This window comes from Balaenoptera physalus (genome assembly GCF_965194825.1).
Source record: "Balaenoptera physalus genome assembly, chromosome: 1".
Lineage (NCBI taxonomy): Eukaryota > Metazoa > Chordata > Mammalia > Artiodactyla > Balaenopteridae > Balaenoptera > Balaenoptera physalus.
In genome coordinates, this window is record NC_138882.1 from 182,125,979 (window position 1) to 182,145,494 (window position 19,516).

The window sequence follows — 19,516 nt, forward strand, 5'->3', positions numbered from 1 at the left end:
AAGCTTAGATTCCAGGCTTGGTTCTCTCCCAAATGCCCTGAACAGTGACCCTAGGAGGGCTACCTTCCCTCCTTGGGTCTCAGTTTCCCCATTTACAGTATGAAGGGTTTGGACGATGTGACTTCCACACCCAGGCCCTTCCTGGGATGTTCGAGGATCACTGAGTGATCTTATAGGCTGGAGGAGACCTCACCTGATGACCTGGGCCATGGCCATGGCTCCCACCACATCATCCCCATTAATTTCCACCCTGGAGCCTAGGGGTAGGTGAAGGCCTTTGCTTCCTGTACAGAGAGAGCCCAGGAGTCTGGCCCTGGATGGGCTGTCAGGACAGGAATTTACTTCTGTCCCAGGTCCAGGCGATGGAGGCTGCAAGAAGGGCTTGATCAAGCTCCTCAGCAGTCAGGGCTGAGGACACCCTGGGGGCTGAACTGACTCTCCACCCCCATCAAGCTTGGGCCTCTTGCCCATCCCTGATCCAGCAGAAGGAATGCCAGCAAGGAGCTCCCTAGCCAGGGCTCTGAAGCTGCACCCTCAGGAGCCCTGGGGGAACTGTAGAGAGCATGGAGGAGGAGGCTGGTGAGAAGAGGAAACCAAGGAAGGGATAAGAGAAAGCGGGCAGAGATGATCTTCCTCTTCCCCACTCCTGCTTTCTCCCTTTTCTTGTTTCATTTCTCTCTCCCCTCCCTTTCCATCTCCATCTTTGGTATTTCTGGAAGCACATCTATGTTTTGTCATTCATTCATTCCCCAGAGCATTGACAGAGCACTTGCTATGTGTCATGCACAGACTATGTAAGCTGTGTTCTGGAAGCTCACCTGAGTCAAGCTGGAAGAGCCTCAGAGATCATGTGCTCACACTACAGATGGGAGAAACTGAGTCACAGAGAAGTAACATCACACACCCAAAGTCCCTCAGCAAGTGTCCACACCCACACTCAGACCCTGCTCTCCTTCCTGTCCCCCATCCTGTTCTTACCCAGTGGCTACAAATGTTGGTTATACAAATAGGTCTAGGCTCCTCCCACAAGGGACAACTGTCCCCCATCCCTGAAAACAACAAAACACCTAATGCAACCTCTTAGATGTCAAGTGGAGGTGAAGGGAAAGGCATTCCAGGCGGGGGGAAGAGCATGTGCAAAGGCCTGGCGTATCAAAGGGCATGATGCGTGATGCTATCATGGGGCTGCATCCACAGCTGGCAGATCATCCAGTCTTGGGCAATGCTCCTCTGCCCCAGATGCCCTTTCCCCCATCCTGCTAACACGGCCATTGGGAGGTCATCCCTGCTTTTCACTGGTCGCTGATTGTGACGCCACATAACAAGGAAACCAATGATAAGGAAACCTGCCTTCATCGCTGCCTGCCTCACCCCTAAAGGCAGAGACCTGGGGTCGGATCCAGCCACCCCCCTGCCCTTTCCCAGCTGCCCAGCTCCCTGTCACTAAGAGGAGGCCAGAACGGTCACAGCTGGCATGCTGGGGTGCTTTCCTCAGCACGTCCGGGGCTCAGAGCCAAATACAACTAATCCCAAGGATTCACTTCCTGAAACTCACTGCATAACTTCGATTTTCTGACGTTGACAAGGAGAGAGCCCTTGGGGCCTCAGAAGGAGGAAGCTGAGATTGGCAGGCAGGAAGGGAGGCCAGCCTGTAGATGGGGAATGGGACACCGGGCTCTGTCCTCCAGTGGGGACCCTTGGGCTCGGACAGGAGCTGAGATGGGAAGCAGGGCTGTTGGGGGCAAAACCTATGGGTAGAGATCGTACTGAGAGCTGTGAGGTCAGACTGGGGAGGAGATGGAGAGCCCCAGCCTGATGGAGAAGGCACAGCCCTGTCCTGGGAGAAACCCCAGCCTGATTAAGTCTCAGTTCAGTTTAGAGCAGTGCCGTCCAATAGAACTTTCTGTGATGATGGAAATGTTCTAGGTCTGTGCAGTTCAATATGGTAGTATCAGCCACGTGTAGTACCGAGCACTTGAAATGTGTCTAGTGCAACTGAAGATCCGAGTTTTTCATTTTATTTCATTTTCCTTCCAATTTACTTAGCCGCACGGGGCTGTTGGCTACCCCACAGGACAGCGTGTCTTTAGCACCGCTGGTCTCTCTTTTTAGCAAGGAGAGGACAGGCCTCAAGATCTTTCTGCACGCACTAGTCTCCAGGTAGAATTTAATGACATTGTTTGTTTTTAGGATATTCGTTTTTATGGCTCCCATCTGTCTATAGGACGTGATAGGCGTATTTCATTTACAAGAGAATTCGTTTCCTTGAATTCAGTTTTTAAAGATACTTTTGTACCAAGTAAAATATTAGGGAAATAATAGCATAGGCTGAAGGACCGTAATCAAAATCATGAGTGCAGTTAGCAAATGACTGACTGGAGATAAGTTCAAGGTGCTTCTGTTACTAGACCTTGCCCAGCCTCAGTGCCCACTCAGGCCCCATGTGCATCGGATGCTCTTGCCATCCAAAGTACTTCTGGCTTTCTAGGTGCCTCATGGAATCCTGTGTTTATTTCTTCCTCATCTCCCTTTCCCTCCTGCCCCTTACTGAGCACGGATCTGGGATCTCCTCGAGCCCAGAGAGACACCCAGATGGAAACCCAGACTAGAAAAGGCAGAGCAGGGTCCACAAGTCTCTGTTGATTGAAAAGATCTGGAACGATCCACTAGGATGATGGTGGTTGCCATAACAACCTTCTGGATGCTGAGTGGGGAGAGCAGGGCCGTGTCCCAGTAGCTGGGAGATCCAGAGAGATCTCAAGAGAGCTGGACTACAGTCTGTGACTTCAGGCCCTGGAAAAGATCTCCCGCCTCCATCCTGGCCCATCCCAGGGGAAGAGACACCCCCATGCTAGGTTGGAGCCAATCTTTGGTGTGCCATCCTCATGGCAGGTCTATGAAGCTGGCACTATTGGTTCTTTTACAAATAGGGAAACAAAGCTCAGAAAGGTTCAGTAACTTGAGAGACGCCACATAGCCAGTAAGCCCATGCTCATTCCTGGAGAGGGATGGGGAGGAAGGACAGATTGAGAGGGAGTTTCGGGGGCCCTCTGGGGCAGCTCTGGTCTAGTCAAGAGTCCTTTTCTGGGAGGCCTGACACCTGGATTCTGAGCTCTGTCTCCACCCTTGCTGTGTGGCCTTGGACAAGTTGCATCCTCTCTCTGGACCTCCATTGTCTCAGAGGTAAAAATGAGGATAATGATACAACCCTGCATGCCTCACTGGACTGCTCTGAGAACAGAATGAAATGAAGACTATGGGAGTAATTTGGAACATGTAAAGGGCACATGAAGGATTATTATTATTATTGATGAGGATAATGATGATAATAACAGAAAAAAGGGGCATCGACGCACTCCTGCTCATCCAGCAGAACCCAGATGCTGGGTGCCCTCCCCCAGGAAGCCTTCCTGGGCCCATACAGGCCAGGCTGGTTTCACTGCTCATCCTTGGAGCTCTCAAAGCTCATCAGGAGACATCAAACTTGCCTGTTTATGGGTCTCTTGGTCCCACTGGACTGGGAGAAGGGACACAAAGAGCCCTGATGCCACCACATCACCTTCACTTCGGTTTCCCCTGTGCTGCCTCTCCCCCTCCCCACCCCTGGGAACCCTTTAGCCTCCGAGTTGAATTAATAGGATTAGGTGGACTTGGCCACAGAGAGGCCCTGCTGGCTGGGGCTGAGTCCTCCATGCATTGAAAGCTGGTTGCCTCTTGGTGAAGCCTGGGCAGCTGGCACAGGGTGGGGGACACATAGGGAGGGGGACATGGGCTCACATCCATTCAACAGAGGCTGGATTTGGGGTGACCAGTGGGGGAGCAGCCTCCTGGCCATCTGCAGCCCCTGCCTTCCTGCTCTGAAGCAGCTCTGGAGAGAAAGGTCCCGTGGGGGTGGGACAGAGCCTGGAGCTGGTCTGGATAGCCCCAGGAGAGGAATATGATGAGGGACCCTCTCTCTGGGTTCCCAGATCCTGTCTTGCTTAGGGATGTGAGGAGTCCAATAGAGAGCAAGGAAGAAACAGCCCCTCCCTTGAGGCCCTCCCAATCTTAAGCGGGGGAAAACAGCCTCTGGCTTAGGAAGCTTCCGATCTGATGGAGGAGGCCTCACCCCTGTGATAGGAATTTCCCAGCCTGATGGAGGAAACACCACTTCCAGATGAACTGGGGCCAGGACAGGCATAAAAGAGGAAGACAGCTCCGTGAATTGAGAGCAGCCTGAGGATAGAATAAGGGATGAGAGGGTGACAAGAGCTGCCTGGCTTGTCAGAGCTTTAGGGCGGACAGGACCAGGTCTGCTCAGGTCAGAGCCCAGCTCAGGCCAGGTTGATGGAAGTGGAGAGAAGATCGCTGGGGGGCACCTCTCCTGTCCTCTACCCCAGCCTCTGCCCCCTCCTTTGAAGCGTGCTGAATTTCACAGCCACTGACATGGGAGGCCTCAGTTACGCCAGCGAGGCCCCACCATCACTGGCCCTGCCCACACGTCCAGACTCACCCCACCACTCCCTGTCCAGCTCTCAGCGTCCTAAATGACCCAGCTGGGCTGTCTCACACCTCCCTGCCTTTGAACTCCAGCCTCCTCTGCTCGGAATGCCTCACCCTTTCATCGGTGCACTCCTGTTCATCCTGCAGAACCCAGCTGCTGGGTGTCCTGGGTCCATCCAGGCCAGGCTGGTTTCACTTCTCATCCTAGGAGCTCTCAGAGCTCATCAGGAGACATCAAACTGGCCTGTTTCTGGTCTCTTGGTCCCACTGGACAGGGAGATCCTTGAGTCCAGCAGAGACTGTGCCTGGCACACAGCAGGGGCCTAATAAAGCCTCCTTAAATGAATAGAGCTTGGCAGAATGCTCAGAAAGTTCCTTTCAAACTCTGACACACTGCAGTAGTCACGACCCTATACTTGTGCATGCACTCTACAGTTTATAGGCCCTTTCACAGTTCCAACATTAATCTCTCCCAATGGACGGTCAAGCAGGCAGGATCAGCCCCATTTTACAGATGGTCAGTGAAGTCTCAGGCCAGTGAGGCCGTGAAGAAAACCCAGGACTTGGGACTCCCAGCCCAGTGAAAGCCAACTTTGCCATAATTCCCAGGTGATGGAGAATTCCATTTCTGATCATGAAAACCCAGGTGGCTTCTTCTCCATCCCACCCTCCCAAACTTTCTCTGTTCTCCCTTTTGCCAAAGAAAAGCATGGAAATGAGACGGTCGCAATTTCTGGACCTACCCACCTCTCTCTCAGAAGGCGGGAGGGAGCTGAGTCATCTCCAAACCAAGCCCTTGTCATGGAAGATTCGTGGAAGCCAGCAGTGGTCCTGAGGTTTGGGGTCCTTATCTCAGCCCCCCAACTCAGAGACGCCCTCCCACCCTGCTCCTGAGCTCCCCCGTCCCCACAGCCTCCCAGCCCAGCCTTTATTACAGTTTAACATAGGCCGGCTCACAGCCGCAGCAGAGAAATGAATCACATAATAGTTGATATGCGTTTTAATCAAGTAATTCGGGCAGAGCCGAGAGCCAGCGAGTGTGGGCTGGGTGTCCCTGAATACCAAACAGGCCTGGGCGCAGGTCTTGGAAAATGGAAAAGTCATTTACAGCTCAGCTGGGGGTCCAGCGAGCAGGGGCCATGGCGGGCGCCCTCCCAGCCCCTCCACAGGAACTGTTCATCTGTAACCAGCGTGTGGTGCATGCAGCGCAGTAGGGTCGGCAGGAGCCGGACCAGACGCCACACGAGGCCTGGGTGAAGGGGATGGATGCAGAGGAGGGAATCAGACCCCTAGTTACACCTCCCTGGAAGCGACCCCTCCCATTCACCTTCTCTGCCCAAACTTCTCTTGGGTATCCATCTCAGCACCACCACCCAGGCATCCAGGTCACAGACCTTAGGAGTCCTTAATAACCCCTTTGCTCTCCCATCACGCCTCACAGGCAATCAGCCCAGCACCAAAAGCAGGTGATTCAGCATTCGGGTTCACTGCGAACCCACCCCGCCACTCCACCCTGGCCCTGCCCCAGAATCTGTCCATCTCTCCCTGGACTCCAGCAGTTGTCTCCGACCCCAGCAATCGTCTCCAGCCCCAGCAATCGTGGGCCTTTGCACAGGCTGTGCCCTCCGCCTGGAACACCCTTCCCATTCCCCTCTTGGCCTGCAGTTTGCTGCTGGCTGGAGCAGGGCATTGAAAAGCACTGCTGGGACTTCCCTGGCGGTCCAGTGGTTAAGACTCTGTGCTTCCACTGCAGTGGGCGCGGTTCGATACTGGTCCCGGAACTAAGATCCTGCAAGCCGAGCGGCGCGACAAAAAAAAAAAAAAAAAAAAAAGCATAGCCTCCTGACACAGTTTGCCTGGATTCTGTAGATTCCACACGTGTAAAATATGGATAATGATGGGAAACCCCTCCCCCCCAAGAACCACTTTCCTTGCTTTGCGGTTTTTCCGCAGCACATAGCACAGTCAGATATGCTAAATATTCCATTTTATTCCCCGCGCCCCCCCACCCCGCATCATCCTGGCCCTCACTAGCGTGCAAGCTCCAAGCAGCTGGGCGTTTTTGTCTCCTTTGTTCACTGCTGAATCTCCAGTGCTTGGCATAAAGTGGACACCCAAATATTTGTTGAATAACGGAAGGAATGAGTAAATGAGTGAGTATAGTAAGGCCAGGAAAGAGTGCCAGGGACAAGCGAGTGCTCAGCAAGTGTGAGCTTCCATCAAACCTCGTCATTTTCCCACTCAGTTTGGGACCATTCCTCCAGGAAGCCTTCTGGAGGACGGCACCCTCTCCATCTGGGTCTGGGGTGCCCACCTCTGTGCCCTCACGGCTGGGGCTCAGCCAAACTGTCCCCGTGGATTCATTTCAGTCCTGCTCTCCAAGAGGCCTCCCGAGGGGTCGGGAGGCATTGGTGAGGTAGGGGTCCAAATAGGTTCTGTCTGACTCCAAATCCTACGCTATTTCTCAGCGACTGACAGAGACCCAACTTCACTCTGCCAACTCCAGGAGGAGATGGAAGGGAGGAGAGCATCTTTAGGACGCCTTGGTGGAACTCTCACTTTGTTCATAACCTAAACGTGAGAAAACTTTTCCTTCTCCCGGAAGTCCCCATCACACCCCAGCAGGCTGCCTTTTTTTTTTAAATTCTGAACCTTTGGTAGCTGATTTGCATTACAAAATATGAGGCCCACATGGGGTATTCTCTGATTGTGGCTTCTATGCTCACAGTATGGTCCTGTCCTCAGGCACTAGAGGGCACTCTTTATACATTCCTGCCAGGAAGGCGAATATCTAGGAAGAAGGAAGTAGTACTGTTTGAAATGGTACTGTGTAGTTGCATCTCCAGAATTCAGAGCCATGTTTTCTCATGATGGATCCAGAGCTCTGTCTGCACCAAACTGTGAATCAAGCCCAAGTCACGTGTGGGAGAGAAGAGTGGGTTGGTAGAGGGCTGGAACTGTCTGAGCCAGCACTCAGTCAGGGAAGACTTCCTGGGGACAGAGAGTTCAAAACTAATGTTCACCTGCTTAGGGCAAGAGGCTGAAGCTGAAGAGTGGTGATTAGTGCTGGGTAGACAGCAGAGCCCGCTCTGTCAGCTCCTGAAAGGGGGTGTGCCAACGGGGCTCTGCCTCACAGAGCGTGGCCGAGCCTGTCACCATCAGACACTGGGAAGAGGTGGGCAGAACAGAAGCTGTGAGATCAGAAGCACCTGAGTTTGAATTCTGGATCTGCCCCCTACTGCTATAGATGCTGAACGTGTGATTGAATTCCAAGCTTCATTCTCATCCTTTCTAAAATGGGGGCAGTGGTGGGAGTCAAGGAGGAAAGGAAGAGAGAAAACTATGTCCGGAGGCTGAGCTCCAAGAGTGGGGGTGATGGGCCCCCCCATCCCAGGCTGAGCAGACCCCATCTCTCTTCTCATTCAGGCAGAAGCCTGGCAGGCGGGGAGCCGGCACTCTGGGCTCAGTTCCCGACCTGCTGTGTGACCTTGAACGTGTCTCTCGTCCTCATGGCATCTCCATTTCCCCATCCACCCACAGGGAGTAAGAACTGCCATCCACCTGCCCCTCAGGGTGTTGGTGTAGCTGCACAGATGGAAACCTCGAGAAATCACCAAGGGGCGCCTCTGATGCAGTGATCACAGCCTGCTGCCCTACTCACTCAGGAAAGTTACTTCGCTCCTCTGGGCCACAATTTCCTCATCTGTAAAAGGAGGAAAATCACATAGTGCTGACCTCACAGAGTCGTCATACATGAAAATTAAATGAACTACTGCAAGACAAGGCTTACAACACTGCCACATATACAGTAAGTGCTCAACATACGTTAGTTGTTATTATTATTGCTATTACGATTGATGCCCGAATACAATGAGAACTTCATCTACCTCTGGAGCAAGCACATTTGCCTGGCACAAAACACGAAGGCAAGGAATGCATGAACAAATGAATGAATACCCCTTTGTCATTCCTTCCTTATTCTCCTACGGTGGAGGCTTTGCACAAACCCAGCCACACCTACAGACCCCGCATCCCATCCCCAGGGGGAGCCATCCCAGGAGCAAGCGGTGCCCATGGAGAGGAGAGGTGCAAGGGTCTCAAGTAAGCCATCCAGCTGGGGCACCAATGCTGGCAGGCATGAAGGGGCCAAGGCAGGCACTCAGAAAGCTGGGCTGGGAGAGGCCTGGGGTGAGGTCTCCAAATCAGTGAAGGAGAAATGACAGCAGCTGGGGCCCCAGTGGCCAGACGAAGCCGCCCTGCGTGGCGGCAAGGAAGAGGCAGCCTGGTTACCCGTCAGAGCCCCACAAAGCCACTGTGAAAGGACCACATGCCTGGGAAGTCAAGCCTGCCCAGACCCTCCTTCCTCCACCTCCCGACCCCCCACTCCCCCTCCTCAAAGCTGGAGCCTGGAAGGCTGCAGCCACTGGAAAGTCGTCACAGGAGGTGCGATGGAAAATGGTTTCAGGACCCCGGCTCCATCCATCAATCCTCCTGCCTCCAGGCTCAGCTCTGAAGAAGGGCTTAAACCTGGGGCTCACTGAACCCCGAAGACTGGGCTATGCGACCACACAAAGTCTCCTACAGCAGGACTGGGCAGGAAGGCCACAGGAGAATAAACATAAAAAGAGCTGCTGATGTGTTTTGAGCTATGTGCCTTTCCCGTGGTAAGTCATGTGGTCCCATGATAACTCTAAGAGGTGAGTGTTACTATGAGCCCCATGTTACAGATGAGGAAACTGAGGGTCAGAGGGAATAACTTAGTGGCAGACTGACAATTAAACCCAGGCAGCTTGCCCCTGAGTCCCTGTCTTCACCATCAAGGTGACCCCTGTGAGCCTGGCATTCAGGGTCCTCCCTGCCCTGCCCCAAATGTGCCTCCCCTGAAGGTCACTGCCAGGCCTTTGTACCCTGCGGTGGCCTGGGATGGTGCCCTCACACTACTTCCTACTGTCTCACTTCCCCCATCCTTCAAGTCTGGACTTGAAGTCCACCTAGTCCAGGAAGCCCTCCATGACTGCCACACCCTGAGCGTTCTCCTGGAATCCCTGTGGCATTTGACCCCCGTGCCACCCTCTCAGCACATGGCCTCGACTCCTGCTGGGGGCTGACAATTAAGTTTGTGGGTTTGTTTGTTTGTTTGCTTTTAGTTTTTCGCCACACCTCACAGCATGCGGGATCTTAGTTCCCCGCAACCAGGGATCGAACCTGTGCCCCCTGAATTGGAAGCGTGGAGTCTTAACCACTGGACCACCAGGGAAGTCCCAGTGTTTGAAGGCTTGTGTTCTGTTTACCTTATCATCCAGTTCGCAAAAGGTTTATTTCAACTTCTCGAGGATGGGAACTAGGTCTCCCCCATCAAGCTGGGGACACTCCGGAGTAGAGGCTTAGCCTTCACAATAAGACTGGCAGCTTCTTTCAAGATTCTTTTTTTTTTTTTTTTTAAATATCAGTCTCCTTTTTATTTATATTTATTTTTGGCTGTGTTGGGTCTTCGTTTCTGTGCGAGGGCTTTCTCCAGTTGCGGCGAGCGGGGGCCACTCTTCATCGCAGTGCGCGGGCCTCTCACTGTTGCGGCCTCTCCCGTTGCGGAGCACAGGCTCCAGACGCGCAGGCTCAGTAGTTGTGGCTCACGGGCTTAGTTGCTCCGCGGCATGTGGGATCTTCCCAGACCAGGGCTCGAACCCGTGTCCCCTGCATTGGCAGGCAGACTCTCAACCACTGCGCCACCAGGGAAGCCCAAGACTGGCAGCTTCTTAAAGTTGGAAACTATATTTCTTCTGTTATAACTGGGCATTACCCCAGGGTGGGGTGACTGGGCATAGCTCTGAGTTCCTATCATTCTAGAATGTTCTTAATAACAGTCTCCCATGGGAACTGCAGCTGTCAGTTAAACGAAGAAACCATGGACCTTGCCCTCCGAAACACAACAAGGAGAAATGACTCAAGCTTCCTCAAAGTCATAGGTTCTCTCTTGGGACTCTGGGCTGATTCCTTTTCCCTTGGGAGCCATTTCTAGCCATCCAACTTCCATCCAGCCCCACCTCCATCTTTCTTTAAATGGGACTCCCAGAAAACTCTGAAACCTAACATCACATTGCATATCAAGGTGCACCTACTGGGTGCCCCACAGACCCACACGGACAAAAGCCATAGCAGTTACTGTGCCCCACCACAGAGATGAGCGGATTTCTCAGAACCCTGCCGCCTTCGAAGAGAACCACGCATACAGGTGGGCAGTGCTGTGAGCGTGGGCTTGAAAGTGAAGCAGGATCACTGGAAAAACAAGTCAGACCTTTAATGTCGCTTAATGGAGGCCAGCCTTCCTCCTTAGGAACAGAAAGCTTTACCTGGGAAGCCCACCTAACAGAACAGACTTCCCCTCTGTAGACCAACACCAAAGCCTTCAACTTGAGTTACTTCTCCACCTATTGCTGCCTCCGGGAACTCCAGATTAAAATACAGATAGTCGGAGCTTCCCTGGTGGCGCAGTGGTTGAGAATCTGCCTGCCAATGCAGGGGACACGGGTTCGAGTCCTGGTCTGGGAAGATCCCACACGCCACGGAGCGACTAGGCCCGTGAGCCACAACTACTGAGCCTGCACATCTGGAGCCTGTGCTCCGCAACAAGAGAGGCCGCGATAGTGAGAGGCCCGCGCACCGCGATGAAGAGTGGCCCCCACTTGCCGCAACTGGAGAAAGCCCTCGCACAGAAATGAAGACCCAACACAGCCATGAATAAATAAATAAATAAAATTTAAAAAAAAAAAAAAAGTAAAATACAGATAGTCACTGCAGACGTGACACCCCCAGGCCTGCTACAGGCAGCTGGCACCCCGGCCAGAGGAGGGTCTCCAGGGAGCCTGTGGGCTGCTTGGAAAGACTAGGGGATTCCAGACTGGAACCCTGAAGTTTGCTCCTGACTTTGTCTCCAACTTGCTGTGCGACTTTAGCAAGTCTAAACCCCTCTCTGGGCCCCCTTTTCCCCATCCCTGAAAACCAGAGGTCCTCCTGGGTCTCTAAGAATGACCCTGAGAAGGGGTCCTGGGCTGTATCTGAGTTATTCATTACTTCCCACTCCAGAACCCAGTATAGTCACTGGCATACATAGGGCTTTGGATAAATGTCTGTTGCTGGATGAAAGAATGATGATGGATGGGGCTAGTGAGGAGCTCCAGAAGGGATTGGGATTCTAAGCTGGGAGTGCAGTGTGGGCTACAAGACACCCCAAGATCATCTGATTCCTGTGGGGGTGAAGGAGGATGGATTTCATGACCCTCGTATTCTGCCCAGGGCCAACCCTGCTTGCCAGTAGTCCCCAGCCCTTCTTCCTCTCTTAGGGGAAGGCGGTGGGGGAAGGCTTTTCCCCTCCCTGCCCCTCCCCCTCCCCTCCCTGCCCCTCCCCCCTCCCCTCCCCTCTCCCCAGCCAGTCGTGGGCCCCTTGTGTCTACGGCTGGTCGGCTGGTCGCTGGGCAGCCCGGCCTTTCATGGTGCATTCTCCTGCTGCCCGCTCCCCACCCTCGCTCCCCAGCAACCCCATCCTGTCGTGCCCCCATCAATCTACGGCAACCCAGCCTCTCCAGCTGGCCTGGCTGGGCTGTTCCCAGGCAGAGCAGGTCCACAGTGGAAGGTGGTGGAAAAATGTGGACAAATTTCTGATTTGCAACACTCTGGGAAAGAGTTTATTGCCATTGTTTGAGGACGAATGTATAAATAAAGCAAGGCGAAGATTGCAGGGGGAGGCTGATGAAAGGCAGAAAACGAGAAATTTTATGGCCATAAGGAGCGTACTCTAATGGTGATTTTTGAGGCACTGGACCATGGTAGTTACTTAGCCAAATGATCACTGTGAAGCTGGGCAAGGCGGCTTATTTCTTAATTACTGTTACGTATTATGTCAGGCGGACGCCCCAGCCCTGGAAAACTTGGTCTTGAAGCAGACACCAGCTCGGAGCCAGGTCCCAGTGCTGGGATACTGGTGGGTCCACGGCAGGCCATCGCCTGCACCCATCAAGGGCAGGGGGTTCCCAGGGCCCGATGACCTCTCCTCCTGTCCAGGCTCCTGCCCCCAGATATTAATTCACCCACTCAACACATAGGTGTAGGTTCTGAGCCAGCTATGGGTGATAGAGCAGAGGACGAAAAGGACAAGATGTCCAGTTTGAAAAGATATTCGCAAAAGGCAGCTAGGGGCTCATTTGGGGCTCCTCCTGCAAAATAAGTGAGCAGGCAGGACAGAAGGGGGAAGGAGGCAGGCTGTGTGATCGGAAGGGGGTGGAGAGAGAAGAGGGAAGGCTCTGGTGTGCTGTGTCACCTGGGCCAGGAACACAGCCTCTGTGAACCTCTGTTTCTTCACCTGTGAAAAGACGGGCAGGACTAAATTATCCCCTTTTGGCTCTAACACAGTATGGTTCTGAAATTCTAAGATGCTGTGATTCTGTTGCTGTTGGAGTTGGTGAGGTTGATTTTTCAAAGGTGATCAGCACTTGTCCTGTTAAATACTTTCATCTTCTTTTAATTGTTTGTTTCTTTCAAGTGACGCAGTAATAGAAAGGGGGGGGGGTGGTTACAGTTTATTTAGGGTCTGCTAGGTGCCAGGAACTCAACACGCATTGTGTCCTTTCATGAAATCCTCACAAACATCTCTTAGGGCCAGTGCTCTTTGGTAAACGCTCAGAAAGGTGTGGAGACCTGTCGGATGCCAAGTGGCAAAGCCTTCCTTCAGCCGAGGTGGGTTCCAGGCCAAAGCCAGCGAATGCATTTTAAGTCAACCAAGCTGCCTCCGCAGCACCTCCTACAGGAGTGGTTCTTAGGGCATCAGAATCCCTGGGAGGGCTTGTGGAAACACAGATTGCTGCCCACCCCCCGGGGGGAGTTTCTGATTCAGTACGTGGAGCCTAAGAAGTTGCATTTCCAGCAAGTACCCCAGTGATACCGCCTCTGCTGCTGGGGGCCACACTTCGAGAACCACTGTTCCATAGAAATTCCAAGAAAAGTAGCAACAGCTAACAAACAAAAACCACGCTGCTCCAGGGAAAGGGAAAAGCATACAACTTTTCTTGCTATTATCAGAATGGAGGTAGAGGGGCTGAGAGTGCCAAGCCCACAGCCCTTCACCACACCAAAACCCTAGATCTTTTTCACAATGATGGGGGAGAAGACACTCACCCAGGGGGACCCAGAGGGGACCAGTTTGGCAGGTGAACTTTCTTCTCTGCTGTCCTTGCTCCTGCAGCTTGCCATGGTGGCTGGGTCATCAGACTCAGGACCACCTGGATGTCTGGAACCCTGACCAGGGCCCAGCCTGTCCCTGCCCTGCCCCAGTCTCTGGACACACCTCTTTCCACTCTTTCTATCTACCCTGGCTTCTGTCCTAAGTCCTCTTCCTTCTCCCACCATCTCTCCCTCCACGATCAGCAATCAGATGTGCACTGGTATTAAAAAGGGGAAACAGCTGCCACAGCATCAAAACAGTGACTTCAAAAGGCTGAAGTCAGGGACCACGCCTGACACATGCCTCCTCCCTGACCCATCTTCCAGCCCCCCAGCTTGAGTTATTTGAAAAGGCGATGTTTCCGCTCCAGAAAAACGAGGACCTTTATCTGTTCTGTTTACTGCTTTATTCCCACTGCCCAGAAGAGGGTCTGGCCCATGGGAAGAGCTCAACACAGATTTGCTGAATGAATGAATGAGTGAATAAATGCACATTTATGGAATAAATGCACTGCCCCCCGCCCCCATATGCTGAGATCTCTGCAATAACTTGTAACGTTCCGACAGATGCTGATGAACGTTTGCTCTTCAGGCCAACGTGCTTATTGGCAAGTAGAATCATCCTGCACAATGATCTCATTAGAAATGTATTTATGCATCGCCAGACACCTGGCACCACGCTGAAAGCCCCAGCTAGCCAGCTGAACAGTTCCAAGAGGTCTGGAGGATTGACGCTCTGTAAGCCAGCACACAGGTACTCCACTGAATCCCCTCATCCTCATCCAGATGTTTGGTCCACTCAGAGGCGGCCCAAATGCTAATGTGGTGTCTGAACGATGGTCGTCGCAAAACAGCCTCTGCTGCCGAGGAACCCCTCAGGTACCCTGGACTGCAAGCACCTCCCTGCAAAGCATCAGACGTCTCTGGAAGTGGGTTGTCGGAGGAGACCGTTTTTAAAGGAGTTAAAATCCAATTTGATCCTGCTGCTTACGCCTTTTCTAGTTCGATGTGTTTTCGATAAAAAAATTTTTTTTTGATCAATAAAAATAAAATCTGTCACTCGCACCCTGGGGCAATTATTGCTCTGGGCCCAGTTTGCTGAATCTTGATAGAATAAATAATGTTATTTTCCCCAAATGCGGCCAGCTATAGGTTAGTTACGTTAAACCAGCAGGGAGGGGGTGGAATCTGAAAACATAGTGGTTCTCAGAGGGCAAAATCATGCTTCGAGATGCTGAGGGACTGGGCTTCCCAGTTCTGGGGAACAAGTGGGGATAAAACTCCATGGGGATAAAACAGTGATAACAGGCATTTGTGATGCTCTTACTGGTGCCAGGTGCTATGCCTGGCACGCATAACTGGCCTCATCCCACAACACTCAGAGCTAGCAGGCACTGATATTGAACTGGTTCTAAGAATGAGGCTCAGAGGAGGGGCAATGACTTATCCAAGGTCACACAGCTCTATGTGGCTGTATCAGGACTTGAACCCAGGTCCATCAGGAGTCTGAACCTATGGTCAGACCCCTCTGCCCCTCCATCTGCCTTTCACTAAGTGAGGGCAGTGACAAGGCCTTGGAAACTATAGAACATTCACAATCCAATGCCTCTTTCTCTACACTCCTTTGCTTTCTTCCCCTCTCCCTGCAATGCCATACTGTGTGTGCTCCAAATCACCCTGATAGAGTTGCTGAAAAGACCAGTGCTCTCTGGCATGGGGTGGCATTGGTGGGAAGGGATGCAGCCCTCGATAAGTGGATGAACATCATGGGAAGGTCTGGATCCTGTGCACTGTGAAATACACGTGGAAGGACCCACATCTACTGTAGCCATGGTCCCGCTGGGTGTGTGCACGTGTGCTTACAATTCATGGGACTTACACTTTCTGTTATATATTTCTGAACAAAAAAGTTGATCTTACACTAAAAGAATCTGAAGTATCCTTCAAGAGGTCGAGGGAGGAGGTGAAGGAGGGGGGGATGGCTTGGCGACCTCAGAGGCTGAGGTAGACGTGTGATACCGGGAGTCTAGGGGACCTGGAGGCTAGATTCAGAGGGTCAGTGGTGAAAGAGAGGGAGATGGTGGAGGGAGATTCTGAAAGTCAAGGGGATGATTAAGGTGCCTGGAGATTCGGAAGGTGTCAGTGACGGAGGCGTGGAGACGGGTAAGGCGGTGGATGAGGAAGGACAGAAATATACAAACCCAGAGGGCCCAGTGTGGGTCCAGCTCAGCTCATACATGCCCTCATTTCATCCTGACAACTACAGCAATAATGAATTTTATCATTCCCTTTTTTTTTTTTTAAACGCACCATGCAGCATGCGGGATCCCTGTTAGCCGACCAGGGATCGAACCCATCACCTCTGCAGTGGAAACGCAGAGTTTTAACCACTGGACCACCAGGGAAGTCCTTTCATTACCATTTTTAAATGAAGAAACTGATGATCATATCAAGCCTCAAACTCAAAGACATACGTCAGAGCCAAGATGCAAGATTTGAATCCAAGCAAGCCGAGCCTCCCGTGATGCTGGGAAGGGAAATGCGCCCCCCAAACCCCAACTTTTACCCTCGCAGCCCTCCTCCCACACAGCCCATGGGGCCTCCCAGACCCAGCCTCCAGCTTTCGTTCCCCCCACAGGCTGGGCCGCCTGCCCTCTAATTAGATTCCCCTGGAAATAAGAGTGCATTGTACCGTTCTGCTGAAGGCAAACTGATTTTACAATTTCTTTTCTTTCCTCCTCTTTAATAACTCACAATGTCTCAAGGAGGTTTTACTTAGGGCCTGCACACTGGAAAATTATTCTGTCTCTCGTGCACTCGTTTTTCTCTCGAGGAAAATTGAAAACTGGATTTCTCCTCCATCACCGGCCCCCTCTCTTGGCCTATCTTGTGCCCAGAATATGCTAGTCCATCCCCAAATCCCTCCTTGGCCTTTCTCTACCTCAAAAGCAAGGCATCCTGCCTTCCTGCCCCACAGCTTGGAAAGGCTGGCAGCCCCACTGATCTTGGGAACAGTGAAGAGTCTTTTCAAAAGTTGAGAGTGGGCAGGCAGGCAGGCAGAGGGAGGGGCGGGGCAGGGGGGAGCAAAGCCGCTCGCTCCACTTTGAGATACTTTTGCCTCCAGAGAACTGGACCGGCTCCAGCACTTTTGAGGTGGGAGTTGGGTGAGGGCAGGGCCTTTATTGGTCCCATCGGGTTCCCGTTAAGTGTCAGAGAGTAAATTATAAACAAATGGGTCCCATTTCCATTTCTGAAAGCATCCCCGGGTCTGCCTTCGCCCTCCACATTTAAGGGTACATCCCTTTAAGTGGAGCCTGATGGGACCAGGAGCCAGGTGGATGGTGTCACACAGGCGTGGGCTGTCATCTGTACAGTCTGCAGCCCACACCGGCTGCTGGGCACCCACTCTTCAGGCACTGGAGCCAGACCAGCGATGACGTGTGACGGACGGACAGACCTACGGATTGATGGACGCCCCCAGGGGACTGCAGATCTGGGCTCTGAGTGGACAGGTTTCATAAATTAGGGTTTGAGAGCTCTGGCCCAAGGGGAAGCAAGAGGGTGGGGTCGGGGAGCTGGCTGCAGAAAGAGGCCCGGGCTGGGGCTGCGCTGAGGGCGCGGCTGGCATGACCACGGCCCCACGTGGGCTAAGAGGGTGGCGGAGCACAGCAGGTCCCTGGGGCCCGGGCACTCAGGACATGCGGGACGGGGTGTCTCTGGCACCCTGAGCAGGGCTACAACCCCTGTGTCCCCCCACTTCCCAGCTCCTACCGCCCCTGCTCCCATTATGGGGGCTGGAAATGGGAGAATGACTCAGCTGCGCCCGCACACATAATTCGTTTTCCAATAACTGGGACCATGTGCCAGGCACCGAGGTCCAGGCACTTATTATCTCATTTAATCCTGGCACTATCCCCACCAGGTAGGCACTATTACCCCCACTTCACAGAGGAGGGCTCTGGAATGCAGAGAAACCATTCCCAGTGGTCATTACCGCTCCCAGGAAGCGCTTTCCACGCGCCAGGCGCTGTTCAAAGCCTTTTTGCGGATTAGTGAACTCACTTAACTATGGCAACATGTTGCAATGATTATTATTCCATTTACAGGTGAAGAAACCAAGGCTCAGAGAGGCAGAACGTGAGTTGATCTCAGGTCTGGTGCAGGCACCGACCTCCCTGTTTGGGAAGGGGAGGCTTCCCCAGATGAACTTGCTCTCTAAATGTTTGAAATCTCCTTTTTGTTTCAAGAGAGTCCGTTGGTTCAAGCTAAGAGCAACCTGAGAGATCATTGAGTCCCAACTCATTGGGACTCAACTTACAGTTGAAAAAACTGAGACCAGAGACGGGGTGTGACTTGCCTGAGGTCACACAGCAAGTCAGTAGGAGAGCCGGGACTGATGTCAGGCCCCCCTCTAGTCCCAGAGACCCGCAGACACTCTCAGGGTATGTCAGCAATGGGAGGAGGGGTGGTCGACAGCAGGCCTCCTGGACAGGGCTCTGGAGAGGGTGCTGCCAGTATGGCCATTGTTTTAGTTAAGTCCTGGGGCCACTGACTCGGGATGCAGGCTCTGCGTTCTAAGGACGCCCTGAATTCCTCCTGGCCCTCCCCTGCAAACCCGGAAGCAATGCCATCGGCTGCCACCCCCAGTCTGAGGTTGCTCCAGGACTGGGAGGAGGGAAGGAAAGAAAGGAGAGTGAGGCCAGGTGCCAGGAACTGAGTGGTGTCAGCCAGGCTGGGGATCAGAGCATCATTCTTCTGTTCCCCAGGTGGAACTAGAGGCTGCCAGCAAGATATGGCTTTGGAGACCGAGAACTGGGGGTCTGAATCCTGGGTGAGCTCGGGCTGGTGCTTAGCCTCTCTGAGCCCCAGCATATAGGAGGCCGGTGGGTGCTCAGGGAAAGTAAGTGTCTGAGGATGGGAAGGCAAAGGAGAGACCCGCTGTCCTTCACCCCCATCCCTCCCAAGGGCCCCCAAGGAAAACAGACACAGGTGCTTGCTACATCCTCATGGGCCCTGCCATGTTGCAGGAAGAAACTTGAGGAAGACAGGCCTGGCTGGGGAAGGGACTCGGCTACAGCTGAGTCACTGTTTGCCGAAGGTGACCTAAGATGTGTCCAAACGAGAACCAGCCAGGGTCCTACTCCTCCAGGGCCTCCAGACATACCCGCCTGTCCAAAACCAGGACAAAGGCAACCCTCCCCCTGGGAAAAGACGTGCCAACCCAGGAATCATCCAGGTCCAGAAAAAAGCTTAGGTAAATGCATGCAAAATACCTGGCACTGAGTGTGTGCTCCATGACTGGGAGCCATTATTATTTTAACAAGCATTTAATGAGCACCTACTAGGTACCACATGCTTTCTTACACGCTCTCCCTTCTAAGCTGCCTTCTGGCCTAAGAGGGTTCTGATGGTGTCTGGTTTTTGCAGGTGAGGAGGTTGAGCCTGGGAGGGTGTGGCTCAGGTGCCCATGTGGCTGGAATGCCCCCAGCTCTGATTCTGGGCCAGGGGTTTTCAACCTGGGCTGCTCATAAGAATCCCCTGGGGAGCTTTTAAAAATACTGCCCCCCTTCCGATGTAATGGTCTGGGGTGCAACCTGGGCACTGAGATTTTTTAAAGCTCCCCCATTGACTCTCCTGTGTAGCTAAGGCTCCTGGGCTTTGCTGCAGAATTTCCCATCTCCTATTTAGCTCTTGAGGTGGCATGGTTAAGAGATGGATGGTTAAGAGATTTCAGAGGAAAGGGGAGAATCAGGACCATGTGTCCCATTGACCTTGGCTGGGGGAAGAGAAGAGCAAAGATTGGACCCTCCTCAAGCCCTGGTGC

The 19,516-nt window shown here is 53.0% G+C and overlaps 1 protein-coding gene across 3 annotated transcripts in view; it reads right to left on the reverse strand.

Moving 5' to 3' along the window:
* Positions 1-19,516, reverse strand: part of PAX7 (paired box 7) — a 103,413-nt gene that overhangs the window by 49,167 nt on the left and 34,730 nt on the right. The gene's annotated exons all lie outside the window — the stretch shown is intronic.